Here is a 10725-nt window from a genome sequence, read left to right as displayed (position 1 = left end):
ATATGACGATATAGCCAAATATATGTTTGCAAAAGTTTATATACTTGTGTGTTTGTATATTTACAATTATTTGTTAGTGTATTAAATTTCATTTAACTCATAATTTTTTTTTTTTTTATACAACTTAGAATGGCATACAAGCTGGCGGCCCACCTGATGGAAAGTGGCAACCGTCGCCTATAGACATGAGCAGTACCATGAACATAATAGAGTATACTGTTTCGCCCATGATACCCCCCATGCGTTGCCATTCCTGAGGACTCAGATGTTATTCCTCTGTACACTGTAAATTCACGCCATATCCTACCTTTCAAACCGAACCACAGCCATGCAAACACAACTGCTTCACTGTAGAAACACGAATGGGACAGAGATACCCAAGCAATCGACTTTTGTACAAAGTCTCCCTCTGGTGAGGAGGTGGATTTTTTTCTACATTTATATTACTAGGATGTATATTTAACTAGCTAATATATCTATTTACAATATATGACAGTTGGGGTGGGAGGAAGGGATTGTTAGTAATGCGGAATTACTGCTCCCATTGCTAACAATATACCCTAACAGGTCAACATCCCTGTGATTTCCCCTGGAAATCATCATGCTAAATTCCAAGTTTATTTATCACGATAGGCTCAATGACCTACGTTACGTTACGTTTTCATTCTCATGAATGATTCATGACTTCACCCTTACTGGTGCTCCACCGGGGTATACCGTTAGCGCAGGCCAAGTTACCATTCCATTATCATCCATTAAAAAAAAATAGTTTGCACTGTATTCCTTCATTAGGTTGATAGTAATTAATTGAAATAAAATATTAGTTCCGAACCTTAGCAATGATGTCATTAGTCGTTTGTTGACATAACCTTTAAACTGTTTTTATTGCGTAATCAACATGTTTACTCAACTTCGCCATACAGGAAGGGTGATGTTTTATTAAGTACCTATTAACGAGTGCTTGTAGTGTAAAACATAGTACCTAACACCCATGTGTTGCTGCGCCGTCACGAAGAGGGTAGAGACTTTTTCTATGTACAGTTTAGCTTATCATGATGTATACACCTGGAATTTAGCACGATGGTTTCCAGGGGAAACCACAGAGATGTCGACCTGATAGGGTATATTACTAGCAATTGGACTGATAGTGCGCGTTACTAACAATCCCTGGAAGGGTAGGGATTGTACCCTGTTAGTTCTTCTCCCAAGGAATTAACCACAATAGATATTAGATGGGACACGTCTAAAAATATCATTCCATTATCATCAAAGGAAAAAACACTGTACAAATATTTTTTTTTATGTTGTATATAAGTGCCAATAAAAGCTACTTTATTTCTTTTATTCCCCATAGAGACGTTAAGGGCGATTATTCTAAATCTCATAATGTAGTACACAATGTATTTGATCTATATTTCTTTCTTTTTTTTATTATTTTTTTTTCAGTAGTATTTCGCGGCTCACTTTTGGCCACAACAGAATATCAGTGTTTTGCTCTTTTCAGGGCAAACCAAAAAGCTGAGTTGTGGCCTTTTTGTATTATGGTGGCACACGCATGAAGAAAAAAAAATTGTTACTAATTTTATGCATTCTGATTATGATTTTGTTTTTTTTTTTTGTACATGTATTTTTTTTTTCAATTTTTTCACTTTGCATTTGTGTCTTTTGCTGTTTGTGTGCTGTAAGTGATGCAAATAAATTATCTATCTATCTGTCTATCTAGTACAATGTGTTGTATAGCTGTAAATATTTCGTTTTGATTTAAGCGTGTTTTTTAATAACATAGGGGGCAAACGAGTATGCAACTCACTTGATTATAGGTGATCATCGCCAATCATAGGCACACGCAACATCAAAGAAACTGCAGGTGTGTTGCCAGTCTTTTGGGAAGAAATATGCTACTTTCTTGAAGGTTGTAATGTCGTATCTGTACTGATTTATTGCTACTGGGAATTTTTTTAATGGGTGTTAATGAAATGGTATCCTGCTTACGCTATTGGTATATGCTAGTGGGGCACCAGTGAGGGATGGTAGATAACGATGAAAACAGGTCAGTTAAACCATCGTGATGAATTCATAAAGAATTAATCAAGATTGTTTCTAGAAAGAATCGCGTGGAGGTTGACCTGATGCCCATTAGGTGCCCATTACTAATAATCCCTTTTCCCCTTGCTGCTGAGAGTTTTTTTTTTGGTGGATGAAATAGGAATGATACCCCGCCTGTGCTATCGGTATACGCTGGCCGGGTACCAATGAGAGATGATAGGTGAGCATGAAATCAGGTCAGTTGACCTATCGTGATAGAATTCAACAGGAATTAATCACAATGGATTCCAGGGGAAACTGCGTGGAGGCCGACCTGTTATGGTGTATTGCTAGCAATAGGGCTGTCAGATCCCCATTACTAACAATTCCGTTCCCCCTGCTGCTGGGAGTTGGTTCCATACTTAAGTTGTGCGTAGAGAAAATGCCTATATAGAAACACATGATGGAGGACTGTCACTTATCCAGACGTTTGGAATGAAACTAGCTTGTAGCGGGTTATGATTACATAACACTTGTATAATTACTAATTTACCTATTTTCCCGTGTGAATAAAAATAAGGCGTGTCATATTATCGCTTTGTGTATCAAATTTCATTTATATTCACCTTTCATTTCCGTTTTATCCATTCAGCAATTTCGCAATACTAACGAGTAAACAGGTAAGAATTTAAATGTCAGTAGGATTATCGACCTTAATGAAATGCACTTAAAAAGTATTTAGCAATATTTTGATTACTAGTTATCGAAAAAAAAGACAGATGTTTTATTATTTTTGTTATTTATATTGAGTATTAGTTTTTTTTTTATTTAAGAATAAAAATTTGGTTGTTTCTTTATCGACCCAACTAATTCAGTTAATATTTCCTTTCAGTGTGATAAACCAATATATTGATAGATACGTCATAGCTGCCACGTGCATGAAATGAAGCGAGACAATGAAATCTGGCATCTTGTTCTTTTTCACGCGTATCCAAACGAAAAATTCGTCTGCATCTTTTCTAGACCTGACGGTTTTATTTATACTAATACAAAAAAATGGAAGAGTTGGTTTGTTTACTTGATCGCATTTCTTATTGCACTTGATAGCTTATTTCTTGAGAAAGGTTATTATAGGATATTCAATATCACGATACAGTAACGAACGAAGCTGCGGTATACAGCTAGTTTTTTTTTTTATAAAAATGAACGTGATTAGTAAATAAAAATTTCCGATTGGTAAATGTCAATGTCACCTCAAAGTTTACCAAGAGCCACACCCCTAACTCCATTACCTGACGAAGCCCCAGTGATCGTCAGATAGAACGTACTAGATACGGAGTACCCACTATCAAATTATATAAATTGATAACACACCCGCCAGCAATTGCTTTTGATAAGTAATTGCAAAAATTGTTTTTAATAGACACGTGTTAATTGAATTTTTTTTTTGTATGATATGGTTTTGAGGAATACAAGATGAACTATTTAGATAGAATTGAATAGAAAATATCTATTCGACAATTCATAAGTCATTTTTACAATATATCTAACTATAGAAATGATGAAATTTTGTATCTATTATATTTGTTTTATAACATTTGATGGTTGTAATTTTTTATGCAACTTAGAATAGCAAACAAGCTGACGGCCCACCTTATAGAAAGTGGTAACCGTCACCTATAGACATGAGCAGCACCATGAATATAACTGTTACGCCCATAATACCCCCCCATGCGTTGCCATTCCTGAGGACTCAGGTGTTATTCCTCTGTATCTCGTAAATTCATTCGTATTAAAGTTGTTAATTTCTTGTAGTGTTATTTATGTTAGACCTTCTATGAGAATATCTGGCAGCTTTGTTATTCATATACGCCTTTTCTAAAAATAGACTAATATTTATCTTTTGCTTTACTTTCACTTGTATCATAGCTCTGGCCTGAAATACGTCTTCTAAAACTTTTCTCTTTATAACTATTTAAATAAATGCCAATGATAGCAGGACGCGGAGAAGCCGTAAGGTTTATGACTTGTTCCGTTTGTAACATAACATTTTAATTTTTATTTAATAAATTATTAATTCATCATCATCATCACTTCAGCCGTTAACTGTCCACTGTTGAGCACAGATCTTTCTTATAGAGGGGGGCTTTGCCAGTAGTTTCCACGCATGACAGGCGGGATGGCAACCGCTTTCGTGATGTTTTAAGAAGAACGCTTCTGTTCATTTTAATGAATTTAGAAATCTGCATAATTTTTCTTATGACGATGCAGTGACAGCGTAAATATGTTATATGTTTTACTTATTTATTCTTGATTAATTCGGATTGCAAAACTATACAGCTTCCTCCCCCATAAATCTTTATTGTACGTAATTTATATTGGACACATTAAAAAGAATATATTGCTAGCAATGAAGAATAGTCGTCACAGTTCTATGATCCCCGTGGTTTATTTATGTCATACAGGCAACGGTGATAATGGTTCATAAAGTGAACCATCAGCTTGATTATCTATCAGTTACAAAAATAATAAATGGTTAGTAAAGATGCATAGACACATTTTATTTGTTATTTTCATATAAAAAAAAACTACTATATTAGTTATTTGTATCTATGTGAATTCCGACTGACCAACTATCTGAATATGGTTCAAAATGGAATGCACGAAATTTTTTACAGTGAATGGAAGCCAGCCAGTTGGCATCAAATGTTATTAGTATTTATACAGATTTTTTGTTATGACATTCGAGTGAGTGTTATGATACATTCAAAATGCACCTATTTGCATTCCATGTAGCCGTTAAGATAGATAGGCAGTTTTCGACCTATTAAAAAAGTCCAACATCAATAAAAAAATAGTATTTTCTAACTATTAAACAAAATAGGTATATTTAACATAAATAAAAAATTTATTAGGCACGAAACAGTATTCATTCGACAAAGAAAAACGTCTGATTCGATTGTCATAAAGTTAATACAAAACCAACGAGAAAGCAAACCCTATCGAATCGAAAAGAATTGTGAAAATTGATTCTGAACTACTGACGTTATTGAGTCGCGAAAAAAAAATCATACGAATTAAGAACTTCTTTCTTTAGCGATAAGGACTCTCTGCAAGGGCGGCGTAATTCGATAGGCAATTTTTGACACTTTGACCGGACATTCTATTGATGGTTCGATGTTTACCGAGCAATTATATACAATCTGACATCGTATAGGCTTCGGCAACTGATTAAAGTCATTCAATCATAATGTGACGCTGGGAATTCTTTGATGTGGGATTTCTACATGGTATCATACATTTCGGAAACAGTCTCATTGTTTTTATTAATCCTTACACTAATATGAAAAGTAGTTCTTTATAGTATTTCAAATGTTTGTTAATCAACCACGATTCAAAAGCTGAATGGATTTGAATGAAATTCGATACACAGGTTTGTCTGTTCCAAATTTAAACTTAATAGACAGGTTAATTTATATACTAATTCGAAAGGACAAAGCTGCGGGAAACGGTTAGTATGTATATATCATAGATTACAAGACACATTTTATTTTAATTCACATATATGTATAAACATGTTATCAGACGGTTTCAATCAATTCGCGCTTGATTCACCGCTTTATAATTAATTAAATCCATACGACTACCATTTACTGACTACATTAAAACAAATGTAGATCTAGTATTTATTTATTCTTCACTAGCTTTTACCCACGACTTCGGTCGCGTGACCGAGATATGTACTACATGGGATGGAGCCTTTTCCATTCCATAAAGTATACCAGAGGGAGACTTTGTACAAAAGTCGTTTACTATCGTTCTACCGTGAAGCAGTTGTATTTATAAGGCTGTGTTTCGATTTAAAAGATGGTATGTAGCAGTGAATTTAGAGTTTTTTAATTCTAAGTTGCATACTAAGATACTTTGAATAATAAGAATTTACGCGAAAACATTCGCGGAATACAACTACTTTAATATACGCCACGAGCGTTTACCTTTCACGACATTCCAAGACTCTGTGTCGCACACTTTGGAAACCCTCGGATCAAGGTGTTCAAACATAATAGGAAAATATTAAATCACGAACTATCAATTGGTAATCGAATCCAAAACGTTGCGGATTGATTTTGTGTCAACGTGAGGCACGTGTCGTGATGTGTGATTTAGTAAATTAATAACACGTCAGAAATTTCGGTAATCCATTATGGTAATAATACTTACAAATGGTAAGTTATAAGTGAAAATTGATGAAATAAAGAAATTGACCTTAATTTTTTTTTTATTCTTAAAATGGAATGCTCAACCCGTCTCACTCTTTTCCCCAGTTTAACTAGTTTTTTTTTCTTTTTATGGGTGAGAATGAAACGGTAACCTCGTCTATGCAATCGGTATACGCTGGCGCCCCACTAAATATATCCTCACATTTTTACTAGTGCCCCAGTAAAAAATGTGAGGATAAAAGCATGCCAGCCTGATGAATTCTACAAGAATTAACGACGATGGTTTCCAAGGGCAACGCGTGGAGGTCGACCCGATAGGGTATACTGCTAATATTGGGGTTATTACACCTTGTTACTAACAATTTCTGTACGTCTGAAAGAGCTTCTTAGCTAAAAAGGGCGCCGGCATGTAAAAGAAGCGCTATCAATTTTTTTAATGGATGAAAGTGAAATAGTGCACTACCGGTATACACTGGCGGAGAACCAGTGAGGGATGATAGGTGAGGATGAAAGCAGGTCAGTTAGCCCATCGTGACAAGTCCACAAGAATTAACCACGATGGTTTCCAGGAGGAACCGCGTGGAAGTCAACCTAATAGGGTATATTACTAGAAAAGGGGGTGTTAGACCCCATTACTAACAATCCCTTTCCCCCAGCGCTATGAGTTTAATAAAGCATCACATCAAATTTAATTATGGAGTGATACCTAATGACCTCGTTTCCTCGTCACCAGTGTAGACAGCTTCTGGTCAGCACTTTGCTCGAGAGAACCACAATAAATGGCTGTGACCTTTTTTGTCGTCAGATCAAACATCATAGTATGTTAACTATGTAATTTATTTACATGATTTATCAATTAATCAATACATATAATAAAATCGTAACTGGTCGCTCTCTATACAGGGAAGATATATAAGAAAAACTATTATACGGGGACTTTATGAACGCAATAGAATCCAAAACAATGATTTTTAGAATTTTTGTTTGTTTGTTTGTTTGTACGTTAGTGCACGCTAATCTCAGAAAAAGCTTAGCCGATTTGAATGCGGTTTTCAATAATGCGCTTAATACTTCACCACATTTAACATTTAGTGTTTATTTTATTTAAATTTATAAAAAAAAAGTTATATTAAAATAAAAATCACATATAAAACGCTATAAAATAACAGATAAGTTTAACTGGCTAAAACTTTATGAAGGTACGCATTATAATTATCATTTAAGTATATAATACAATATAAGACCGGATTTACGAATAGTTCCATATATATATATATATATATATATATATATATATATATATATATATATATATATATATATATATATATATATATATGAGATCTACCTTTGATTTCGGGCAGTGTTATCTATCGTGTTTATTGTTCGATTAGCCTTGTACATACATAACATATATGCAATATGTATACCTAACAACAGAGAAATTTGTACAAATTATTGCGTAAGGCCTACTAACTTATTGTTAACATGTATTGAATATAATTCAGTACCCGACTAGCTATATTAAATCTTAACAGATAAATAATTAATACCACTAAAAGTGATCGTATTAGTTTTACAATGCTGAATTTTAACGTATTTACCTCAATAAAGATTAACTCGGTTTTTTTTACAACATAGGGGGCAAGAGGAAGACCGAGGAATAACTACATGAGACAGATAAAAGAAACACTAAGTGTCATGTCGTATAGGGAGATCAAGGATATGGCCTGGGATAGAGCTGGCTGTAAGAAGATGCATGAATTAGTTGCACCGACAAGAGGAAACACTTAAATGAAAAAAAGAAGGGGGCAAACGAGCATGCGACTCACCTGATGGTAAATGACTACTGCTGCCCATGATTACCCACAACACCAACGGCATTGCAGGTGTGCTACCGGCCTTTTAAAAAGGAATATGCTCTTTTCTTGAAGGTTATGATGTCGTATCGGTTCGGAAATACTGCTGCTGTAAGTTGATTCCAAAGAGTGGTTGTGCGTGGAAGAAAGGGCCTTAAAAATGCACGATGTAAAACTGCCACTCGTCCTGATGGTTGGGTTGAAACTTTAGTTTATGGAGGGTTGTACGTTGGTGAAAATCACCAGCAGGTATCAATTCGAACAATTCCTCAGAGCACTCCTCATGATTAATTCGGTAGAAGATGCACAGGGATGCAACATCTCTGTGCATCATCATACATACATCCAATGCCCTAACCTGGATATTTTGAGTTTTGAATATTGACGTCATGGGGGCGTTTTTACGTGATTCATTAGCTAAATTGGCATAAAAAATAACACTTATTAATTCGTATTAATATTAGAATTAATAACTTATACTATGATAAATTCTTATGCAACAATTTTATATATCAACGAAAGCAATTTAATTAATTGAATATATCTCGCCTTAGCATAGTACAAGTGCAATACTGAATCGCCAAGCAAAAATACGCACTTATCATACGACTAGGTACCCGCCCCGGAGTTGCACCGTTTTTTTAACATAAAATACAATCCATATTACTCGATGATAAAGTAACTTTATGTGGTGTGTGTGTGTGTGTGTGTGTGCGTGAGCGTGCGTGCGTGCGAGCGTGCGTGCGTGCGTGCGAGCGAGCGTGCGTGCGAGGGTACGTGCGTGCGTGTGTGTGTGTGCGATTTTTTTTAAATTTATCCATAATAAAAAATCAATTTTTTCCTCTTCATAATATTACCTAGTTTAGATCTAAACCTTAATAGTCCCTTTATAGAGTAATATGAAAGAATCGTATTTCGAAAACTTTCATAAATATATCAAAAATTGTCGTGATGTAGTAGTGAAACACACCTGAAGAGATTACTAAAATATCACTTTATCAATTAACAAGCTGCTGTCCTTAGTTATGCACGCGCGGTGTCATGTTTCCCCTTTAAGTTGCAATTTTCAAAAACCCTTTCTTAGCGGATGGTTACTCTGTAAAATAAATATATGTCCAAACTCCAGCTTCATATATTTATTAATTTATTATACTTATAAATTTTCATAATTATAATTGTATTATTTTGTCAAATTTTTATTTACATACATACATTACATTGGATACATCAAGAAGATTTAATACACAATGGCGGACTTAACCCATAGAGGGATCTTTTAAAGTCTTTGAGAAGGCAAAAGAAATCTACAAAATGTTCGAAGATAAAAATTGTACAGCTGAAGATGTAATTTATAACTTAATATTAAAAGAATTAATATATTTCGAGGGTTCCATTCCAAAACGCTACATGAAACGCTGATGATGCGACTTTATCCGTCCATCCACACGTCACCTGCCTTTATTTGTTACTATAATTCTTAAAATTAAGCTTTCTAGACTTAATAGTTATGCATGTGCATTTATAGTCAGTCAGGACAAACGATTTTATAGATATAGGTTGTTATTTTATTTAAAATGTTAGGTAGGTATTTTCTTATAGCTCAATTGTAGAAAACAAGCGTACAATTAGCTTTATGTAAACAATAACTAAAAGGCTTGAAATGTCAGGTGCATCACGTGCGAGTTGCTGCTTTACAAAAAAAACATTATTAACATTCTGCCTATAGTTGCGGGTTCGGTGCCCGCACAATATAAACATTTGGACTCACGAATACTTCGGGGTTTGTTTGTATTAATATGGATGTTTGCATAACATGCACCGAGGTATTTCTAAATTAATACATATTTAAACATTTCTATTAGTGTATAATTCTCAGAGCTAAAGTTCTGTTTATTTGGGATTAGATTACTTTGTGTAATATGTACTCTATAATATAGAAGTTATAAACCTATATAATATATATATATATATATATATATATATATATATATATATATATATATATATATATATATATATATAATTGAATGGAATATATATATATAATTGAAGGTAATAATTTTTTATTTATGAAAAGATTTTGCTGGAAGAAATCTCTTATTAGAGATAAGCTCGCCTTTGTACATTATGTTTATAATGAATTGTGGTTAACAGTATGTTTTGTGTACAATAAAGAATAAAGAAAACTCCCCTTATGGGGAAGGTTTATATTCAGCAGTGGATAGTTAATAGCTAATATGGTTGATTAATTTTATTTAAATAACTTTATTGATAGATATTCCGGAGAGGAAGGGGAGAAAAGAACAGAGTAAAGAGTGCAAAGTAAGCTTATCTTCGCTGACGAATGGGGAGACAGTTAAGCTTCGTCCAATAATGACAGATGTGATCATATGATGATGATAGTACATATTTAGAAAAAAAAATAAGATTGTTACTCTGTGACGCGGACGGTAGCCTTCTTACCATTCCTACAGATTAAGATATAAGTTCTAGTTCTTTACCATTCCTACAGATTAAGATATAATATCAATTATGTTAATATCTTCGAGTAATGTCACTGCAAAAGAACCAAAATAACCGACATAGCCTTAAAGATAAGCAAGCTAACTTAAAAACTGATG

Source organism: Galleria mellonella, unplaced genomic scaffold, assembly GCF_026898425.1.
Source record: "Galleria mellonella isolate WM207_F2 unplaced genomic scaffold, CSIRO_AGI_GalMel_v1 utg28, whole genome shotgun sequence".
Taxonomy (NCBI): domain Eukaryota; kingdom Metazoa; phylum Arthropoda; class Insecta; order Lepidoptera; family Pyralidae; genus Galleria; species Galleria mellonella.
Note: the sequence above shows the minus strand (reverse complement) of the source record.